The 10,791-nt window shown below is 40.8% G+C and overlaps 1 protein-coding gene across 1 annotated transcript in view; it reads right to left on the reverse strand.

Annotated features, from left to right (window-relative positions):
* The window catches only part of LOC135517071 (A disintegrin and metalloproteinase with thrombospondin motifs 19-like), a 123,342-nt gene that overhangs the window by 66,757 nt on the left and 45,794 nt on the right, over positions 1 to 10,791 (reverse strand). The window lies entirely within an intron of this gene.

Raw genomic sequence — 10,791 nt, forward strand, 5'->3', positions numbered from 1 at the left:
GTACCGGTACCGAGTCGGTGTGCGGGGGGCTGTACGCACTACCCTCTGTAGCGCCTTACGATCGGATGCCGAGCAGTTGCCATACCACGCGGTGATGCAACCAGTCAGGATGCTCTCGATGGTGCAGCTGTAGAACTTTTTGAGGATCTGGGGACCCATGCCAAATCTTTTCAGTCTCCTGAGGGGGGAAATGTTTTGTTCTACCCTCTTCACGACTGTCTTGGTGTGTTTGGACCATAATAGATCATTGGTGACGTGGACACCAAGGAACCTGCTTTAGGTTTCAGACCCCTACTAAACTTAATGTCACTAATCTCTCCTGAACAGATGCTGTACGTAAAATGAAGAATCTGTCTCAACGGGATGGAATGCGTCGGATAATGACCAAACAGTAGTTCCGCTGCTTGGGTTTTCATCACTGATGACTCGAAATCACTTTAATAACTGGATCACTAGTCACTTTAATAATGCCACTTTAATAATGTTTACATATCTTACATTACTCATCTCATATGTATATACTGTATTTTATACCATATATTGCTTCTGGTTTATCACTTATCCATATATGTATATATCCAAATATATATATATATATATCCAAATATATATATATATATCCAAATATATATATATATATATATATATACTGTATATATATATATATATATATATATATATATATATATATATATATATGCACATACTCTTATTCCATCCCTTTAGATTTGTGTGCTTTAGGTAGTTGTTGTGGATTTGTTAGATTACTCGTTAAATATTACTGCACTGTCGGGAACTAGAAGCACAAGCATTTTGCTACATTCCCAATAACATCTGCTAACCATGTGTATGTGACCAATGCAATTTGATTTGATTTGAGTATTTGGATGTATCAGGATCGGGCGAGGCGGTGCTTAAACTTCGACTGCTTTGCGTGTGGGGTGTGAAATTAGCGGGGGGACTTTGGCTGAGAGTTTCCTTTTGCAAGGGTGGATTCTTCACACACCGGAACTCAATTTCTAACACATATTTCTAATTTTTAATTTCTAACACATATTAACTAAATCACGCAGATGAACTAATTATGCAAGATTTTAGTTCTGGGTTAACTGAGATTAACAAACTGTAAATATATCAATGAAAAGCTATTTGTATTGAGAGTGTTGCAAGGTTGCAATAGAAAACCAATCATCAAGGAATCCTCTTTAGAAGCATGTCTTTCACCGAAGCCTCTACATCTGCCCCAATACATTTAGAAGCATGTCTTTCACTGAAGCCTCTACATCTGCCCCAATACATTTAGAAGCATGTCTTTCACATACGTTTCTACATCTGCCCCAATACATTTAGAAGCATGTCTTTCACATATGTTTCTACATCTGCCCCAATACATTTAGAAGCATGTCTTTCACCGAAGCCTCTACATCTGCCCCAATACATTTAGAAGCATGTCTTTCACATACGTTTCTACATCTGCCCCAATACATTTAGAAGCATGTCTTTCACATATGTTTCTACATCTGCCCCAATACATTTAGAAGCATGTCTTTCACCGAAGCCTCTACATCTGCCCCAATACATTTAGAAGCATGTCTTTCACCGAAGCCTCTACATCTGCCCCAATACATTTAGAAGCATGTCTTTCACCGAAGCCTCTACATCTGCCCCAATACATTTAGAAGCATGTCTTTCACCGAAGCCTCTACATCTGCCCCAATACATTTAGAAGCATGTCTTTCACATACGTTTCTTCATCTGCCCCAATACATTTAGAAGCATGTCTTTCACCGAAGCCTCTACATCTGCCCCAATACATTTAGAAGTGTGTCTTTCACCGAAGCCTCTACATCTGCCCCAATACATTTAGAAGCATGTCTTTCACCGAAGCCTCTACATCTGCCCCAATACATTTAGAAGTGTGTCTTTCACCGAAGCCTCTACATCTGCCCCAATACATTTAGAAGTGTGTCTTTCACCGAAGCCTCTACATCTGCCCCAATACATTTAGAAGCATGTCTTTCACCTAAGCCTCTAGATCTGCCCCAATACATTTAGAAGTGTGTCTTTCACCGAAGCCTCTACATCTGCCCCAATACATTTAGAAGCATGTCTTTCACCGAAGCCTCTACATCTGCCCCAATACATTTAGAAGTGTGTCTTTCACCGAAGCCTCTACATCTGCCCCAATACATTTAGAAGCATGTCTTTCACCGAAGCCTCTACATCTGCCCCAATACATTTAGAAGTGTGTCTTTCACCGAAGCCTCTACATCTGCCCCAATACATTTAGAAGCATGTCTTTCACCTAAGCCTCTAGATCTGCCCCAATACATTTAGAAGCATGTCTTTCACATACGTTTCTACATCTGCCCCAATACATTTAGAAGCGTGTCTTTCACAGAAGCCTCTACATCTGCCACAATACATTTAGAAGCATGTCTTTCACCTAAGCCTCTACATTTGTCAAAATACATTTAGAAGCATGTCTTTCACATAAGCCTCAACATCTGTCAAAATACATTGAGAGGAAGTGAAGGGGGTGGTGTAAAGGAAATAGAAGGTTTAAGGGGCAAATCAAGGCTAGGTCACAAATGGTCCCCTATTCCCTATATTATAGTGCACTACTTTTGACCAGAACCCTATAGGCCCCTTGTCAACAGTAGTGCACCATTTAGGGAATAGGGTGTAATGTTCACATGGTTGAAGGGTATAGGGTTCATATGGTTAAAGGGTGTAGGGTTCACACAGTTAAAGGATTTAGGGTTCATATGGTAAAAGGGTGTAGGGTGTAGGGTTCACATGGTTAAAGGGTGTAGGGTTCATATGGTTAAAGGGTGTAGGGTGTAGGGTTCACATGGTTAAAGGGTGTAGGGTTCATATGGTTAAAGGGTGTAGGGATCACATGGTTAAAGGGTGTAGGGTTCATATGGTTAAAGGGTGTAGGGTTCACATGGTTAAAGGGTGTAGGGTTTACACAGTTAAAGGGTGTAGGGTTTACATGGTTAAAGGTTGTAGGGTTCATATGGTTAAAGGGTGTAGGGTTCATATGGTTAAAGGGTGTAGGGTGTAGGGTTCACAGAGTTAAAGGGTGTAGGGTTCACATGGTTAAAGGGTGTAGGGTTTACATGGTTAAAGGGTGTAGGGTTCATATGGTTAAAGGGTGTAGGGTTTACATGGTTAAAGGGTTTAGGGTTTACACAGTTAAAGGGTGTAGGGTTCATATGGTTAAAGGGTGTAGGGTTCATATGGTTAAAGGGTGTAGGGTTTACATGGTTAAAGGGTGTAGGGTTTACATGGTTAAAGGGTGTAGGGTTCATATGGTTAAAGGGTGTAGGGTTTACATGGTTAAAGGGTGTAGGGTTCATATGGTTAAAGGGTGTAGGGTTCACATGGTTAAAGGGTGTAGGGTTCATATGGTTAAAGGGTGTAGGGTTCACATGGTTAAAGGGTGTAGGGTTTACACAGTTAAAGGGTGTAGGGTTTACATGGTTAAAGGTTGTAGGGTTCATATGGTTAAAGGGTGTAGGGTGTAGGGTTCATATGGTTAAAGGGTGTAGGGTGTAGGGTTCACAGAGTTAAAGGGTGTAGGGTTCACATGGTTAAAGGGTGTAGGGTTTACATGGTTAAAGGGTGTAGTGTTCATATGGTTAAAGGGTGTAGGGTTTACATGGTTAAAGGGTTTAGGGTTTACACAGTTAAAGGGTGTAGGGTTCATATGGTTAAAGGGTGTAGGGTTCATATGGTTAAAGGGTGTAGGGTTTACATGGTTAAAGGGTGTAGGGTTTACATGGTTAAAGGGTGTAGGGTTCATATGGTTAAAGGGTGTAGGGTTTACATGGTTAAAGGGTGTAGGGTTCATATGGTTAAAGGGTGTAGGGTTCACATGGTTAAAGGGTGTAGGGTTTACACAGTTAAAGGGTTTAGGGTTTACACAGTTAAAGGGTGTAGGGTTCATATGGTTAAAGGGTGTAGGGTTTACATGGTTAAAGGGTGTAGGGTTCATATGGTTAAAGGGTGTAGGGTTTACACAGTTAAAGGGTTTAGGGTTTACACAGTTAAAGGGTGTAGGGTTCATATGGTTAAAGGGTGTAGGGTTCATATGGTTAAAGGGTGTAGGGTGTAGGGTTCACATGGTTAAAGGGTGTAGGGTTCATATGGTTAAAGGGTGTAGGGTTCATATGGTTAAAGGGTGTAGGGTTCACATGGTTAAAGGGTGTAGGGTGTAGGGTTCACATGGTTAAAGGGTGTAGGGTTCACATGGTTAAAGGGTGTAGGGTTCACAGAGTTAAAGGGTGTAGGGTTCATATGGTTAAAGGGTGTAGGGTTCATATGGTTAAAGGGTGTAGGGTTCATATGGTTAAAGGGTGTAGGGTTCACATGGTTAAAGGGTGTAGGGTGTAGGGTTGACATGGTTAAAGGGTGTAGGGTTCATATGGTTAAAGGGTGTAGGGTGTAGGGTTCACATGGTTAAAGGGTGTAGGGTTCATATGGTTAAAGGGTGTAGGGTTCATATGGTTAAAGGGTGTAGGGTTCATATGGTTAAAGGGTATAGGGTTCACATGGTTAAAGGGTGTATGGTGTAGGGTTCATATGGTTAAAGGGTGTAGGGTTCATATGGTTAAAGGGTGTAGGGTTCATATGGTTAAAGGGTGTAGGGTTCACATGGTTAAAGGGTGTAGGGTGTAGGGTTCATATGGTTAAAGGGTGTAGGATTTACATGGTTAAAGGGTGTAGGGTTCATATGGTTAAAGGGTGTAGGGTGTAGGGTTCACATGGTTAAAGGGTTTAGGGTTCATATGGTTAAAGGGTGTAGGGTTCATATGGTTAAAGGGTGTAGGGTTCATATGGTTAAAGGGTGTAGGGTTCATATGGTTAAAGGGTGTAGGGTTCACATGGTTAAAGGGTGTAGGGTTCATATGGTTAAAGGGTGTTGGGTTCACAGAGTTAAAGGGTGTAGGGTTCATATGGTTAAAGGGTGTAGGGTGTAGGGTTCACATGGTTAAAGGGTTTAGGGTTCATATGGTTAAAGGGTGTAGGGTTCATATGGTTAAAGGGTGTAGGGTTCATATGGTTAAAGGGTGTAGGGTTCATATGGTTAAAGGGTGTAGGATTCACATGGTTAAAGGGTGTAGGGTTCATATGGTTAAAGGGTGTAGGGTTCATATGGCTAAAGGGTGTAGGGTTCACAGAGTTAAAGGGTGTAGGGTTCACATGGTTAAAGGGTGTAGGGTTCACAGAGTTAAAGGGTGTAGGGTTTACACAGTTAAAGAGGCCAGATGCACCAAGTAACCACCTGTTGGGTGAAGGACCTCTAACCACATACAGGCTTTACTGTCGGCCCCTAAAACATATTTTTAAATGGGCAACCTGTGATTCAAAGAACAACACAGTGGGCATCACGCCTACATGCATTTTCACTAATTACACAATAGCAAAAAACTCAATGAGAAAAGAAAAGAAGGAAAACTGACCTCTTGTTTTCCATTAGCACCTGACAGCAATAAAAGAACACCTAACATTCTCAGTAAAAACCCTCATTGACCCATAAAAACACTTGCAGGCTCTAAATACAGCTTCACAAGCCCAACGGTGGATAAATAGCTCACGTCCTCTTCAAACCGCTTGTACTCTGGTGGGAAAAAAAAATCACAATGCCATTTAGGGGGGGGTGTTTGGTTCGTAAACACAGCGGTTGCCATGGTGCCTGATAACACAGCTTAATTAATGGGTTGCTTTTTATGAGATTGCTGAGCCTCTGGGGTACAAATTGGGTCCGCCACCGAGGCTGCGCCGCCATCTTATCGTGACAGGACGCGACGTGAGGAACCTCGATCAAATCTTTGGTCATTCTTTATTTCATTCATCTGTCATCCGTTTAAAAACTATTGTTGGTGATTTATGGTGAAGATTAAGGATTCACTCAGAGCGACTGGTGGGGGGAGAGTTCATATGGTTCATATGTCCCAGGTTTTTTATGAATTAAAGCTTGAGTGGTTATCGAAACAGCAAAAACACCCCCCCCCCCCCCCGAGACCTCGGAGGAAGTGATTTGTAGGGTTCTCAGAGAGATAGAGATCTGTTCCGTTCGGAAAGGGGGATATTTTCTGGGACTGATGGATGTGGTTGATACCGGTGTCTCCATAGTAACATGGTGACAAACGTACAGTGGCAACAGTGCAAAAATAATAATAATTGTATTTCAGTGAGTGAGTAGGAATCGATGAAGTCAAGATTGCTTTGATTTCTGCTATGTAAGGAAGTCTATTTTAATTTGAGTCATTTTCCAGTTTTAGAAATATGACGTTGTTGTTGTTGTTGTTGTTGTTATCTTAGTAAGGGGAGAACTTCCGTACATAATCACAAATCTTTGAATGCTCCTACTAACCGCACTATGTGTGGCGTAAATGTAGTATATTGTATCCTTATTGGTCATAGTATAGATATAGTTAGTATGCCAAAAAGTTCCCGGATCTCGAACGACATTCGCCAAAATATGAAGTATATAAATATGAAGGCCATAATGCAATTCTTCAGAAAAATGGGCGTGGCTTCACATGGTTTTCAGATTTGAAGAAAATGGCGGAAAATATGAAGTATATGAACTAGAATGGATACAAATTCATTGCTTTAACAAATTATGACAAATGTTAAGAACATTTTGAACAACGTAATAAAGTAATGACTTTCAAATAAGTTTCCTTACATATTATGTTGGCTGACAATTTGTTAGCTATGCTATCCTTACGAACCACATAGCATATCATTACAGCAGTATGTACCAGATTGTTAGTTACAGTGCCTTGCGAAAGTATTCGGCCCCCTTGAACTTTGCGACCTTTTGCCACATTTCAGGCTTCAAACATAAATATATAAAACTGTATTTTTTTGTGAAGAATCAACAACAAGTGGAACACAATCATGAAGTGGAACAACATTTATTGGATATTTCAAACTTTTTTAACAAATCAAAAACTGAAAATTGGGCGTGCAAAATTATTCAGCCCCTTTACTTTCAGTGCAGCAAACTCTCTCCAGAAGTTCAGTGAGGATCTCTGAATGATCCAATGTTGACCTAAATGACTAATGATGATAAATACAATCCACCTGTGTGTAATCAAGTCTCCATATAAATGCACCTGCACTGTGATAGTCTCAGAGGTCCGTTAAAAGCGCAGAGAGCATCATGAAGAACAAGGAACACACCAGGCAGGTCCGAGATACTGTTGTGAAGACGTTTAAAGCCGGATTTGGATACAAAAAGATTTCCCAAGCTTTAAACATCCCAAGGAGCACTGTGCAAGCGATAATATTGAAATGGAAGGAGTATCACTGCAAATCTACCAAGACCTGGCCGTACCTCTAAACTTTCAGCTCATACAAGGAGAAGACTGATCAGAGATGCAGCCAAGAGGCCCATGATCACTCTGGATGAACTGCAGAGATCTACAGTTGAGGTGGGAGACTCTGTCCATAGGACAGCAATCAGTCGTATATTGCACAAATCTGGCCTTTATGGAAGAGTGGCAAGAAGAAATCCATTTCTTAAAGATATCCATAAAAAGTGTTGTTTAAAGTTTGCCACCTGGGAGACACACCAAACATGTGGAAGAAGGTGCTCTGGTCAGATGAAACCAAAATTGAACTTTTTGGCAACAATGCAAAACGTTATGTTTGGCGTAAAAGCAACACAGCTCATCACCCTGAACACACCATACCCACTGTCAAACATGGTGGTGGCAGCATCATGGTTTGGGCCTGCTTTTCTTCAGCAGGGACAGGGAAGATGGTTAAAATTGATGGGACGATGGTTGGAGCCAAATACAGGACCATTCTGATGGAGTCTGCAAAAGACCTGAGACTGGGACGGAGATTTGTCTTCCAACAAGACAATGATCCAAAACATAAAGCAAAATCTACAATGGAATGGTTCAAAAATAAACATATCCAGGTGTTAGAATGGCCAAGTCAAAGTCCAGACCTGAATCCAATCGAGAATCCGTGGAAAGAACTGAAAACTGCTGTTCACAAATGCTCTCAATCCAACCTCACTGAGCTCAAGCTGTTTTGCAAGGAGGAATGGGAAATAATCTCTCGATGTGCAAAACTGATAGAGACATACCCCAAGCGACTTACAGCTGTAATCGCAGCAAAAGGTGGCGCTACAAAGTATTAACTTAAGGGGGCTGAATAATTTTGCACGCCCAATTTTTCAGTTTTTGATTTGTTAAAAAAGTTTGAAATAACCAATAAATGTCGTTCCACTTCATGATTGTGTCCCACTTGTTGTTGATTCTTCACAAAAAAATACAGTTTTATATCTTTATGTTTGAAGCCTGAAATGTGGCAAAAGGTCGCCAAGTTCAAGGGGGCCGAATACTTTCACAAGGCACTGTAGCTACCTAATGTTAGTTGTCTACTAATAACTGAAATCTGCCAGTATATTAACTATATACTATCTCTGACTAACTACCCAATGTTTATTGACTGGATTATTCCTGTCATTCTTAGCTAAGTGGTATTGTCGTGTGTGTTCTCAATGGACGTTCGGCTGGTTTCGTAAATTCGCTCTGGCTAGCTACTCCGATTTCAGAGCACTCTCGAGCGCAGAATAACTGATGACTAGTAACCGGAAGGTTGCAAGTTCAAACCCCCGAGATGACAAGGTACAAATCTGTCGTTCTGCCCCTGAACAAGCAGTTTACCCACTGTTCCTAGGCCGTCATTAAAAATAAGAATTTGTTCTTACTGACTTGCCTAGTTAAGGTAAAATTAAAAATTAAAAAATGAATATATGCTCAACACCTGTTGAATATGGCCAGTGTCAGTGTAATTAAATTGTTGCCAGCAGCACAGTTGGTAATCAACACTCGATAACATGAAAACTGCCTAACTAGCTCTGCTAAGGCGTGTAAAATGAGTGAGTTGTTCTCTAATTTGCGTCTGGAATTAACTAGCAAGCTAGCCAACGTTAGCCAGTTAGCTTGGGTGCTTGACTGCCGTTGTGAGGCCAGAACACTCGGGTCAACTCTACTCCTCGGGAGTGTCCAGTGTGCGCTGGATTTACTCTGAATTTATGAACTGACAATCTGACAACTTTCTGAGTTTATGAATGCCCAGAGCGGTCTCTGAGGCCCCGCTGGCACTCCAGATTGAACTAAACCTGTTACATCTATGGGGGAGCTATTTCATTTTTGGATAAAAAGACGCGCCGTTTTAAGCGCAATATTTTGTCACAAAAAGATGCTCGACTATGCATATAATTGATAGCTTTGGAAAGAAAACACTCTGACGTTTCCAGAAATGCAAAGATATTGTCTGTGAGTGCCCCAGAACAGATGCTACAGGCAAAACCAAGATGAAACTTCAACCAGGAAATGAGCAGTATTTTTGAGCCTGCCCGATCTATCGTTTCCCCAAGGTGTCTGCAGCATTGTGACGTATTTGTAGGCATATCATTGGAAGATTGACCATAAGAGACTACATTTGCCAGGTGTCCGCCTGGTGTCCTCCGTCGAAATTGGTGCGTCATCTTCAACTGCAGGTCTTTTTCCAAGCGATTCACCGGAGAAAGGAGACTACCACGAACGATATATCAATGAAGAGATATGTGAAAAACACATTGAGGATTGATTCTAAACAGCGTTTGCCGTGTTTCATTCGATATTATGGAGATAATTTGGAAAACAGTTCGCCGTTTTGATGACTGAATTTTCGTTTTTTTTTTTGGTACCCAAACGTGATGTAGAAAATGGAGCGATTTCTCCTACACAAAGAATCTTTCAGGAAAAACTGAACATTTGCTATGTAACTGAGAGTCTCCTCATTGAAAACATCCGAAGTTCTTCAAAGGTAAATGATTTTATTTGAATCCTTTTCTGGTTTTTGTGCAAATGTTGCCCGCTAACTGCTACGCTAAATGCTACGCTAGCTATCAATACTCTTACACAAATGCTTGTTTTGCTATGGTTCAAAAGCATATTTTGAAAATCTGAGATGACAGTGTTGTTAAGAAAAGGCTAAGCTTGAGAGCAGGCGCATTATTTTCATTTTATTTGCGATTTTCATAAATAGTTAACGTTACGTTATGCTAATGAGCTTGAGGCTATATCTGGATACAGGTTTTTTTCATAGCCAAACGTGAACAAAACGGAGCGATTTGTCCTACACAAATAATATTTTTTTGAAAAACTGAACATTTGCTATCTAACTGAGAGTCTCCTAATTGAAAACATCTGAAGTTCTTCAAAGGTAAATGATTTTATTTGAATGATTTTCTTGTTTTTGTGAAAATGTTGCTGGCTGAATTCTAGGCTTATAGCTATGTTAGCGCTCAATACTCTTACACAAATGCTTGTTTAGCTATGGTTGAAAAGCATATTTTGAAAATCTGAGATGACAGAGTTGTTAACAAAAGTCTAAGCTTGAGAGCAAATATATTTATTTCATTTCATTTGCGATTTTCATGAATAGTTAACGTTGCGTTATGCTAATGAGCTTGAGGCTATAAATAGAATCCCGGATCCGGGATTGCGCGACGCAAGAAGTTAACAAAAGTCTAAGCTTGAGAGCAAATATATTGTGGCCAACCTCTTCAAGGTTAGGAGCGTTTGTCACAAACTAAGTGGTAAACTGTCACCAAATCACCCAAGAATGAGAGTTCTTTCGAACAGGACAGTACCTGTGTGTTTGTTTCTCCGTCCTGGTCCACCCAGGCCGTAGGCGAGGTCAAGGATAGCAGGGTTTGGTACACGAATCGGGTTCTCGGTAGGTCCAGGTCCAAACGCCAACAGG

The sequence above is a fragment of the Oncorhynchus masou genome, chromosome 28 (assembly GCF_036934945.1).
Source record: "Oncorhynchus masou masou isolate Uvic2021 chromosome 28, UVic_Omas_1.1, whole genome shotgun sequence".
Lineage (NCBI taxonomy): Eukaryota > Metazoa > Chordata > Actinopteri > Salmoniformes > Salmonidae > Oncorhynchus > Oncorhynchus masou.